The sequence below is a fragment of the Dioscorea cayenensis genome, chromosome 7 (genome assembly GCF_009730915.1).
Source record: "Dioscorea cayenensis subsp. rotundata cultivar TDr96_F1 chromosome 7, TDr96_F1_v2_PseudoChromosome.rev07_lg8_w22 25.fasta, whole genome shotgun sequence".
Taxonomy (NCBI): domain Eukaryota; kingdom Viridiplantae; phylum Streptophyta; class Magnoliopsida; order Dioscoreales; family Dioscoreaceae; genus Dioscorea; species Dioscorea cayenensis.
In genome coordinates, this window is record NC_052477.1 from 18,585,200 (window position 1) to 18,597,888 (window position 12,689).

The 12,689-nt window shown below is 43.9% G+C and overlaps 1 non-coding gene across 1 annotated transcript; it reads left to right on the forward strand.

Moving 5' to 3' along the window:
* The first annotated feature begins 11,644 nt into the window (after positions 1–11,644).
* On the forward strand, positions 11,645–11,751 carry LOC120266279. Its single transcript, XR_005538120.1, has one exon. It is a non-coding gene; the product is annotated as a small nucleolar RNA R71 (small nucleolar RNA).
* Positions 11,752–12,689: the final 938 nt, after the last annotated feature.

A 12,689-nucleotide genomic window follows, 5' to 3' on the forward strand; every position in this document is an offset into this window, starting at 1 on the left:
TTATATCCGCAGTGCAGGGTTTGTGATAATAATCCAGGATGAGAATGCTGAAATCGGGGCTGAAATCGGCTTTAAATAGGGCTGGAATCGGGCATCCACACGGTCTTGTGGATTTTCACACGCCCCTGTGGAATCGTCTCCAGTAGCAGCAGCAGCACAGGATCCTGAGAGCAGCACTGACACTTGACTTCTCCTTTACTTTCTTACATTTTATTTGATTTTTCTTGTTTTTAGACTTGTTCACTCAGAAAGGATTCTCCTTTTGAGTTTATTTTCATTTTTCGCATCATCGAGTTGTATTCATTGCTTCATCTTTTATATACACTCGAGTTATTTTATCTTTATTGTGCTTCACTCGAACCCCCCGTGTATGCGTGCAGTGATGGTCTTGTCTCTCTTGGGAATTGAGACTTAGTCATGGGCACGCAGGCGAGGTCGTCGAGGCACTTGGCCGTGTGAGCTTCCTCAACCCGCTCGGAACACTACTCCAATGGAATTAGCTTCATCAAACGCAACACTAGGAGTCAGGGAGTTGTTTTGATTGCTTCTCCCACATTTGCTTTTGAATGATATATATATTTTTGAGTGAGCTTGCATGTGTACATTGAGGACAATGTACAACTTAAGTGTGTAAGGGGAGTGGGGAGTTTCATAATGCGCATATCTTTTCTATTATTCTTGATTGATATATGCTCACATAGGCAAATGATGGTTCACCTTAGTTACAATGATTGTATTCTTAAGTCTAGGAAAATTGTTAACATTGAATGTTTTCATGCTCTAGTTCTTGCTGAAATTTTTAGGAATTTTTGCCCGATTTACTCTTAGTGCAATACTCACTCTTTGAACTCTATTGGAAACTCATGTCCCGATGTTAAAAGGGACTAGTTAGGTTTATTTTCTTGTGCTAAATTCTATGATGAAAAATGAAAAGAAGGAACAAAATAGTTTTTATTGTTTATTTTTCGTTTGTTGGTGGAAAGAGCTAACACCTATGAAGTATGAAGCTACTCTCATAAGTCGGATACTAGTTAGTGCCCTAATGAGAGAAAGAGCTATCTCATGGGATGAGTGAAAGCTACCACTCCGGTAGAAAGAGCTACCACCTCGAAAGTGTGAAAGCCACCTTAGGGCCGCTTTGGAAAGGGCTACCTTAGAGGGATGTGTAAGCTACTACCATCTTTGAAATTGTTGTCACTTTTGTAGATAAATAAGTCCCTTGCACTTAAAACTTTGAGGAGTACACCTTGGGTTGTTTTGGGTGAGTTCACACACATACACGAAATTTGGGTTTGTTGTCCTTTTTGATTCAAGTTTTTAGCTAGAGCATTGATCGTATTTAGTGTTGAAATTTTCCTTAATTGTAGAATACTTTAGCTGTACACCTTGGTGAACCTAAGGCCAACCACTTCCAATATTTCCTTCATCTATGCAATCGAATGTTTAATTTTTGCTGAGGACAAGCAAGAGCTTAAGTCCTGGGGAGTTTGAGAAGTAGCTATGCGATATGAATGCTGGCGCTTTATTCCTTATGTCGAGCATTACTTTTTCTCACGGTTTTTACACTATGTGTGTTTTTACATTACTCAGTGCAGGTAGGGTTGTGAGGCCGAGTATGAAGGAAAAGAGCCACGTGGAGCACATACGCGATTTTTTGGAGGGAGTCCCTAGACTCAAACGCCGAAGACATAGGTCGGGTGAGATGCTAGAGTGTGCCTACCTCCCTCGATGCTAGTAGGGCACATCCACTTTGGAGGGAGCACATGGCACGGGTCACATTTCGAGCATTCCGACTTATGCACAAAGAATAAGAGCTCCACCAACGATACACACCAATGAAGAAGCAAGTGATCCACGACGTGAACGTGATGCCCGCTATGCGTACTCCCGATGAAAGTATAGAATTAGGAAGCTATTCACAGGTGGATATTATAGCGCAGCAATCGTAGGCAACATTGTGACAAGGTCCTCTTGCGATATCCCTGCAAAGTGCACGGGTTTGTCGAGCATAATCCCGGATCGCTTTGCTTCTTCAATGATGGATAAGTTGATGGAGATCTTGTTCTATGTGCATAAGTCGGAATGCTTGAGTGTGACTGCCTTTTGCCCTTCCAAATGGTTGTACAAACTCAAATACGGGAGGTTCTGACACACTCTAGCATCTATCACCCCGACTTATATCTTCGCTTTGAACCTGAGCAAGATTTCCTCCAAAATCGGTGCATTGTGATCCACATTGGCTTCTTTCCTTCATAATTGGTTCTGACAACCCCTACCGCATAAAGTAACATAAAACACACATATTAATGTAAAAACCTTAGAAAAGTAATGCTCAACGTATGGAAAGAATGCTTCACATTCATATCACACAAGCACTTATCAGTAGGGGAGCTTCCGTCGAGGCGTATCCTATACCGGAAGAGGGAATCCTTGGACGACGAGTAGAGGAGTTTCCACAAGGCCATTGACACGACTATCGAGGGGGTTTCTTTATGGATTCATTGCTTTTACATTCTATTTCTTTTGATTGTACTTTTAGCTCCATGGAGAGCTAAACCCTTAGTGGGTACTGGGTATTAGTGAACCCTAGGATGTATCTTTGAATCTCTTTTATTATGCTTTCAAATAAATTTTTGTTTATTGTGAGTTCTAACCTTTGAATGCTTGATTGTATGAACAATTCTAGAGTGACACTAGGGGTCTGAGAGTTCTTGTTGGTAACTCGGAGTGAGTACACACCACGCAGTGTTAGACAAAGCTAGGTTGGAGAGGATTGAGAGGGTGAGTCGAGAGACAGGAGCGCCCCCTTCCCTCCCGGCGTGATAGATTCACCTTTGTTCCTCGAGTTCTTTGCGCCATAATAGAGTGAATGGTCTAAGGGATGAACTTCCGCTCAGGGGTTTTAGTTGCGCATGCAACGTAAGTGAAGCGTTGAGGTGATCTTAGTATCTAGGGCTCAACTGTGGTTAGAGACCTTCCACCTGGACCAAAGGGTTAGGCTCTATAATTAGGAAGAGAGTTATCACTTACGAATCCCTAGAGCTCATTGCAACCTCATGAGAGTGCGAGACATGTAGCAGAGTTAGGCATAGTTGACCTTAGATTTTGGGACTATGTAATTAAGGATTTCACCACTCACCATTGCACTTGATTAGGAAGCATAATAGAGGTTCTTCCACTTGGAAACAATTATCCTAGGTGGAGCATCATGTCGGCACCCCATCTTTATCGATTACCTCTACCCCTTCTTTACTTTTTTGCTCTCTTACTTGTTGCTTTTTATCGCTGAGAATCGAATCATTGTCACACTCATAATATCATTGATCTTTTACATAGCTTGTAAGATGAGGAGCGAGGAGAGAGAGAGGAGCGAGGAGAGAGGAGACGTTTTATTCGCTCACTCCCGCTGTGGATCCGACACCCGCCTCACCCGTGATTACCGGCCAAACCCGTTGCACTTAGATATTGTACAAGGGACCGTCCTGCGATCTGTCTGCTGACTTTGCTATAGATGTCTGCCACAGTGATCTCTGATGGAAGCTAGACGTGCTTTCATCGGTAACAGCAAATGGGCACATGTTCGTGTTGGTCAGGATTCACTTACTCTCAATGATAAACAAGTTGGTGGAGCTCTTGTTCTATGTGCATAAGTCGGAATGCTCGAGTGTGACTCGCCCTTGTGCCCCTCTAAATGGATGTGCCAACTAGAATATGAGGAGGTTGGCACATACTCTAACATCTCACACCACGACCTATGTCTTCGTTTGAACCTTAGCAAGATTTCCTCCAAAATCGGTGTATTGTGCTCCACATTGGCTTCTCTTTTCCTTCATACTCGGCCTCACAGACCCTGCACGACAGTAATATAAAAACACACATATTAGTGTAAAAACCGAGAAAAGTAATGCTCAACATATGAATAAAGCGACTGCGATTCATATCGCACAAGCTACTTCTCAAACTCAGACTTAAGCTCTTGCTTGTCCTCAAGCAAAAATTAAACATTCGCAGTAGATGAAGGAAATATCTGGAAGTGGATTTGGCCTTAGGTTCACAGGTGTACAACTGAAAGTATTCTACAATTAAGGAAAATTTCAACACTAAATCACGATCAATGCTCTAGATAAAAACTTGAATCAAAAGGACAACAAACCCAAATTTCGTGTATGTGTAGTGAACTCACTCAAAAACAACCCAAGGTGTACCTCAAAGTTTTTAAGTACAAGGGACTTATTTATCTACAAAAGTGACAACAATTTCAAAGATGGTAGTAGCTTCACACATCCTCTAAGGTAGCCCTTTCCAAGCGCCGCTAGGTGGCTTTCACACATTCGAGGTGGTAGCCCTTTCTACCGGAGTTGTAGCTTTCACTCATCCTATGAGATAGCTCTTTTCCTCATTAGGGCATAGCTAGTATCCGATTTATGAGGTAGCTTCATACTTCATAGGTGGTAGCTCTTTCCACACAACAAGTACAAATAAACAATAAAACTATTTTTTTATTTTATTTTTTTTTCAGAATTTAACACAAGAAACAACTATAACTAGTCCCTTTAACATCGAACATGAGTTTCCAATAGAGTTTAAAGAGTGAGTAGTGCACTGAGTGTAAATCGGGTAAAAATTCCTAGAAATTCTAGAAAGAACTAGAGCATGAAAACATTCAATGTTAAAATTTTCTCAGTAAACTCAAGAATACAATCATTGTAACTAAGGTGAACCGACATTGGCTATGTGAGCATGTATATCAATCAAGAATAATAAAAAGGATGTGTGCACTATGAAACTCCCCCACACTTAAGTTGTACATTGTCCCTCGATGTACACATGCAACTCACTCAAAAGCGAGATGTGGGAGAAGCAATCAAAACAATACTCCCCGACTCCCTAGTGTTGTGTTTGATGAAGCTAATTCCATGGGAGTAGTGTTCAGACGGGGTTGTGAAGCTCACAGCGGCCAAGTGCCTAAAGCATCTTGGCCGTGCCCATGTTTCTAAGTCTCAATTCCCCATGATGACAAGACCATCCGCTTGCGCATACATGAATGGGTTCAGTGAAGCTCAATGAAAACAAAATAACTCGAGTATATATAAAAGATAGACAATGAATACAACTCGATATGCAAAATGAAAATAAACTCGGAAGGAGAATCTTTGCTACAGTGAACAAGTCTAAAAAAATAAAAGTGCATAAAGAAAAAGTGAAAGTAAAGTCAGAGTATCGATGTCGCTAGGGTTCCGACTAGCTGTCTGGTGAAGGCATATGGTGGGTCGACCGGTCTTTGAGTATAGAGGATGGGGGTGCGAGGAGATCTTTGAGGTTACGGATCTCAATAGATCTCGTAGAAAGTCGAAGCAGACCCAAAAGATCTATATACTTAGTTGATTGTATAGCATGAACTCCGCTATCTCGGTCCGAATCTCTCTCACAACACTCTCAAGCCTCTCAATATGGTCATAAGCTCGAGGGACCACTGTCTTTTGGGGGGAATTACAGGAATCATTGGGAATCCTCCATAATATCTCCTCCACTCTGGCGGTCTCGGAGTGTTGGTGGCAATAATATAGACCCACAGCCCCACATCTCCAGTACCAACCCCATCATCACGATACGTCTCAAAGCGCATAGAGGAGTAGAGCTGATCGTTCTCTCAACACAACATAAATCATCCCCCAAACCCATTCCTAAGGCGAGCTCTGGTGATGTAGGGCGACAAATAATAAAACCCACTCTCACCAGGACTATCGTGGTGCCTCGGAATATTCTCTAATATACCCCAAGTGAATCGGCACATCGCGGGCCATGGAGTATAAAAAGAACAAATCCTGCTACAGTCGAGGCGGCTGTGTTGCTCGGCTCGACGACACGACCTTCCGATAACCGGCGTGCAAATACACGTAGCTCAATCGGGATAGGCTAGTGGCCTCTGACATCCCGATTCATACTCCCCATGTCCACGCAGAATCCTATACGCATGATGTGGAGTCATTTCGATCTTTGGAAAAATCCGAGATAGCGTCCATACTCACTGTGCACTGCATATGTGACGTAAAGTGCAGAGCCCATCTGAATCGAAAACTTCAGTGACACTTATGGAAAATGGATGTCCGAATGCCGAAAGCGTATAGCCTCTATAGTGTCAAATCTCCCATGCATCAGTTGAAACTCAAAAGGCGCTAAAAACCTCAGCGTGCCATGTGCGATGAGTCAGCTTACTAATCGATCGATAACCTCCTCCGACTTCCCTCTGCTAGCATCTTGTCAATCTCATTAGCTAGCTCGTCACCCCGCTGAATATCTCTCAGCGCTTGCAAATTCGCGAAACAAGTTTGACCAAAACCAAGTGCTAAAAGTCTCTCAAATCGAACTTGATGCTTGGGATTTGAGAATTCCATGTGTATTGGCTCGGGTGGGGTGATTATCGAGGCGGTTTTACTTCATTCTTCTTCACGCGAGGTGCCATATCCGTAGTAGAAAACGATTAAAAGAAGCTCAAAAGCACTATCTCTGCGGAATTCCACGGGCTTGTGCAAAATTACCCACGCGTGTGGATCAGACGGCGTGAAAAAACACCGCACGGGTGCACAACAATTCTCAAGAATTCAACTTAAAAGCTGGCGTCTAGAGCGCTTTCTAAACATACACCATGCATTGTAAAAATGAAAATTCGCAATCAAAGATATTTAATCTGCGAAAAACAAGAGTTGGCGAAGAAAAGAGGATAAAAAGGTTACCGAAGAAATGAAAGTGGAAACTCTTGAAAATCGGTACAATATGTGAAGCAAAATCCTCCAAAAACGACGATGAGCGAGTCGAGAAGATGATCGAAAGTAGTTTTCGGCGACTTGAGATGAAGAATGAGACGGATCACAAGGTTTATAAGGAAAAATCGCGTCTCTTGAATTACATGCAACCACGGGCAGTGCAGAAATTACCCATGCCCGTGAGTCCACAGGAGAGCTTCCACAGGGTGTGCATGCCCACAGGCGCCTCGGGAAAAACTCTCATCGACTCGACGATCTCACATCGGGCGTCACGGAAAATACCCACGCCCGTCGCCCGACCATGAGGGCACCCGACGCCATGCCTGTAGCTTCTCTGGACATTAGAGGAAAATACCAGGTTTTCTACGTGCCGGTGCGGAAATTCCTCACGGGCATGGACATTCACATGCCCAACTCACAGGGGCAGCCACACGCCCCTGTGTCTTCTCGGGATGGAGAAAACTCCTCTGCAGAGTTTCGCATGCAGGCGTGTGGAAATTACCCACGCCGTGCAGTTTTTCATAAAAAGGTAGCCCACAGGGGCGAGTCCACGCCCCTGTGTGCTCTCGGGATAATCTGCCCAACTCTACAGGAATTCACATGCCCGTGCGGAAATTACCCACGAGCGTGTGACAGTCCCATGGTCGTTCACAGGGGCAGCCGCATGCCCCTGTGCTTTCTCTGGATGAGCTCGCAATACAAATCCATGGGCGTGCGGAAATTCCACATGCCGAGTGTGTCTTCACCGGATGTCGTAGAAAAACACCGCAGCTCTGCGAAAAACTTTTGAACATGTTCACACACTTAGAGCACACTTTAGTATGCAAGTTTTACCAATGAAAAAAACATGGAATAAAAGCTCAAACGACATAACTTCACCAATTCCACATGAAAAACACACGATTAATATTCAAAGTTCATAGACGAAATCTCAGCACAAGCATCTAAAAATCAAGACACCAACACTTAACAATTTATTCATGCAAACAAACTAAACTAGAAAATAAAAAACAGTAAACACTTGGGTTGCCTTCCAAGAAGCGCTTGTTTACCATCACTAAGTGATAAGTGCTTAGTGCGATATGAATGCGAGCATTATTTCCTTATGTTGAGCATCACTTTCCTAGGGTTTTTATACTAATATGTTTGTTTTTATGTTATTTTTATTCGGGTAGGGTTGTCAGGCCGAGTATGAAGGAAATAGGCCAATGTGGATCATAATGCACCAATTTTGGAGGAAATCTTGCTAAGGTTCCAACGCGAAGACATAGGTCAGGTGTGAGATGCTAGAGTTTGTGCCAACCTCCTCGTATTCGAGTGGGCACATCCATTTGGAGGGGCACAAAGGTAGTCACATTCGAGCATTCTAACTTATGCACATAGAACAAGAGCTCCACCAACGTGTACACCATTGAAGAAGCAAGTGATCCACAACGTGAATGTGTGCCCGTTTGCATTACCCCAATGAAAGTATGGAATTCGGGAGTATTTCTGGCAGAGTATTGTAGCAGATTACTGTAGCAAATCACTGTGGAAATCGTAGTTACAGCCGGCCGAAAATCGTAGAAACAGAGAATCCACACGGGCGTGTGGAAATTATCCACGACCGTGTGGAAATTCCACACGGGCGCGTGTAAAGTCCACCCGTGTAGTCGCCCGATTCCACCCTATTTAAAAGTCGATTCAGGACCCGATTTTGGCATTCTTTTCTCCATCTTTTCCCCAACTTCGAGGAGGGCTTCGGCTAGGGGTTTTGAGGGGTATTGGCTAGGGTTTTGGAGAGGTTCTATGGCTCGACATCGTCATTCCCCGAGGAAGAAGGTTGGTAGGGGAGCTTCCATCGGGCGTATCCTATAACGGATGAGGGAATCCTTGGACGACGAGTAGAGGACTCTCCGCAAGACCATCGACACGACCATCGAGGGGTTTCTTTATAGATTCATTGCTTTTGCATTCAATTTCTTTGATTATACTTAGCTCCATGGAGAGCTAAACCCCTAGTGGGTACTTGGGTGATTGTGAACCCTAGGATGTATTCGTTTCATTGAACTTCTTTATTATGCTTTCAATAAATTGATGTTCATTGTGAGTTCCAACCTTGAATGCTTGATTGTATGAACATTTCCCCTAGAGTGACACTAGGGTTGAGAGTTCTTGTTGGTAATCTCGTGAGTGAGTGACACACCACGAGCGCTAGACAAAGCTAGAGTTGCGAGAGGGTTGAGAGGGTGAGTCGAGAGTGCAGAGGCGTCCCCTTTCCCCTCCGACGTGATAGATTCTACCTCCGTTCCTTGAGTTTTTTGCGGCCATAATAGAGTGAATGGTCTAAGGGATGAACCTCCGTTGGGGCCTAGTTGCGCGTGCAATGGAGTGAAGCATTGAGGGGATCTTAGTATCTAGGGCTTAATTGTGGCTAGGGACCTTACGCCTGGACCAAAGGGTTAGGTCTATAATTAGGAAGTGATTTATCACTTAGAATCTCTAGAGCTCATTGTAACTTTATTCGAGTGTGAGGTTGAGAGGTCATTTAATCTCTCCTCCGGGACATGAATAGAGTTAGGCATAGTTGACCTTAGATTTGGGACTATGTATGTAAGGATTTTCACGACTCACCATTGCATTGTTTAGGAAGCATAATAGAGAGTTCTTGCACTTGAAGCGATTTTCCAAGGTGAAGCATCATCCGAGTACCCCATCTTTATCGATTACATTGCCTCCTCCTTACTTTTGCTCTCTTACTTGTTGCTTTTAATTGTTGAGAATTGAATTATTATCGCACTTATCATTGTTGATACTCCAGATAGCTAAGAATCGAATTAAGTGTCTTTACTCCCTACTCCCTGTGGATTCGACCCCGCTCACCCGGGATTATTACTTCGACAAACCCGTGCATTTGCGGGATATACGCAAGGGGACCTTGTCACTAAGCTTTACATACCTTGTCTTACCTCACGAGGGTTCATGAATGAAAGTTGCCCTCTTACCCATGGCTTGAAATCATGATGTGCAAAGTCTCTTGAGGGTAGAAGGTGAATTATCGGGCTTCGAACCACCTAACAATGATTCGTCCAACTTCTTCGGTTTACGTACATCTCCAACAGCCTTGGACTGTTTCCGGTGGCGTCTCCTAGCCCTCTTCATTTTTCAGAGCACTTTCTTCAAGATCCCCGGGGTAGATGGCACTTCTTCTGTTGAACAAAGCATCATTACTTCTTCATAATCGTCCTCTTGGTCTAACAAACCTTCATACGGATATGGATTGAACATCTCCTACATGTATTCATCAACAATCTCATCAGTAGTGTCTAGAAAATATAAAGTATCATCAAAATCAAGAGAATGCCGCATGGCTTCAGCAAGGCGGTATGTGAGTTTGTCATCTCAAACTCTCAATGTGAGCTCTCCGCCGTCCATGTCAATCAATGCTTTAGTAGTCCGCAAGAATGGTCTCCCAAGTATCAAGGGTACATCCGCATCCTCATCGACATCTAGCACTACAAAGTCAACCGGAAAAATGTACTTGTCCACCTTGACAAGCACGTCTTCAATGATGCCTCTCGGATGTCGCACTGTTCGGTCCGCTAGTTGCAAAGTCATCCGAGTTGGCCTAGGCTCGCCCAAGCCTAGCTTTTGAAAGAAAGTGTATGGCATGACGTTGATGCTAGCCCCTGAGTCCGCCAATGCCATTTCCTCACCTAAATTGCCAATATTACACGGAATGATGAAGCTTCCCGGGTCTTTTTTTCTTTTTCTGCATGTTCTTTTGCAACACCGCCGAGCATGAAGCATCTAGAATCACTGAAGCACTCTCCTCCAACTTCCTCTTATTAGTTAACAAGTCTTTCAAGAACTTCGCATACTTAGGCATTTGGGCCAATGCCTCAACAAAGGGAATATTGATGTGGAGTTGTTTGAACAAACTCAGGAACTTCTTATACTATTCATCCCCTTGGTCATTTTTCAATCTAGAGGGATAAGGGATTCTTGGCTTGAAAGGTGGGGGTGCCACCTCTTTCTCTTTGGTCGTCCCCTCTTCTACCTCTGTAACCTCGGGTGCGTGTTCTTTTGGCTTCTCACTCGGAAGCCTACCTTCAACCTCACGACCACTTCTCAAAGTGATCGCCTTTACATGCTCTCTAGGGTTAGTCTCTGTATTGCTCGGCAAGCCTCCATGTGGCCTTTCAGAGAGAGACTTCGCAATTTGCCCCACCTGATTTTCAAGGTTATGCAAAGAGGCGGTGTGGTTGCGAAGTGTGGCCTTGGCTGATTCAAACCTTGTATTTGTAGATTGCACAAATCTAGCCAAGTACTTCTCCAAGTCAGTCATTCGGGTTTCCAAACCTGAGACTCTGTTTTCCACCTGAGGGGCTTGTTGTTGTTGTTGGAAACCCGGTGGCCCCATGGCCTTTTGTGGACCTTGATTACTCCATGAGAAATTGGGATGATTATTCCAATCTGAATTGTAGGTATTGCTATATGGGTTTCCTTGAGGTCTCATGCCATTACCTACAAAATCAACGTCCTCCACCGAAGAAACATCACCAATAGAGATTGGGCAATCGGAGGGAGCATGTCCTCCCCCACACCCGTTGTAATTAGACATGGCCGCCACTCTATTTGAAGTTAGAAGATCTAACTTTTTACTCAAACTCTCCACTTGAGCCGCCAATGAAGTTACCGTATCTATCTCATGGAGGCCGGCCACTTTCTTCTTCTCCCTAGCATTCCATTGGTAGCTGTTTAACCCCATTTCTCCAATCAATTGACGGGCCTCATCGGGGGTCTTGCTACCTAAGGTACCTCCTGCTGCCACATCCAAGAGTTGCCTTGTACTCAGGTTCAAACCATTATAAAAGATCTGAACAATCATCCACTCCGGGAATCCGTGTTGCGGGCAATTTCTCAAGAGCTCCTTGAACCTTTCCCATGTCTCGAATAGAGACTCCAATTCCAACTGAACAAAGGATGAGATCTCATTCCTAAGCTTTGCAGATTTTTCGGGAGGGAAATAACGGGCAAGAAAAGCTTCTACCATCTCCTTCCATGTGGTGATCGATGCTCTAGGTAATGAGTGTAGCCACTGCTTCGCTCTAACCTTTAGGGAAAATGGGAAGGCTCTCAACTTGATGGCATCATCCGTCACTCCGTTTATCTTCAGCATATCACACACCTCGAGAAAACTCTCTATATGACTGTTTGGATCCTCATCAGCCAAACCGTTGAACTGTGCGGATTGCTGCAACATGTGGATGAATGCCGGCTTCAACTCAAAGTTCTGAGCTATAATAGGAGGACGCACAATACTCGATTGTGTCCCCAACACTGAAGGTCTGGCATAGTTGGATAATGTTCGTTGTTGCTCATTCTGTTCTGCCATGTTTTCAGACTCTTCCGCTTCCAAATCAGCTAGACTAGACTGTTCTTGCATAAGCTCTTTCCTTTTCCTACTAAGTGTACGTTCAAGCTCAGGATCTCCTTCAACCAATATTGAGGGATTCCCTCGGGTCATAACCTGGAGCTGCACCCAAAAAGAAAGAAAAAGAAATCCGAATGATGATAGAATAAGAAGATATGAAATAGAATGTATGCTGAAATAGCTAAGAAAACAAAGTGCAAAGTATCTCTAAACGTCTACTCCATGGCAACGACGCCAAAAACTTGATAAGGTCCCCTTGCGTATATCCCGCAAGTGTATGGGTCTGTCGAAGTAATAATCCCGGATGAGCGGGTATCGAATCCACAGGGAGTAGGGAATAAAAACACTTAATTTGCTTCTTAGCTATGTGAAAGATCAATAGTGATAAGTGTGACAATGATTCAATTCTCAAAGGTAAAAGCAACAAGTAAGAGAGCCCAAGTAAAAGAAGAAGGTAAGGCAATCGACAAAGATGGGGTACTCGGATAATGCTCCGCCTAGGGACGATC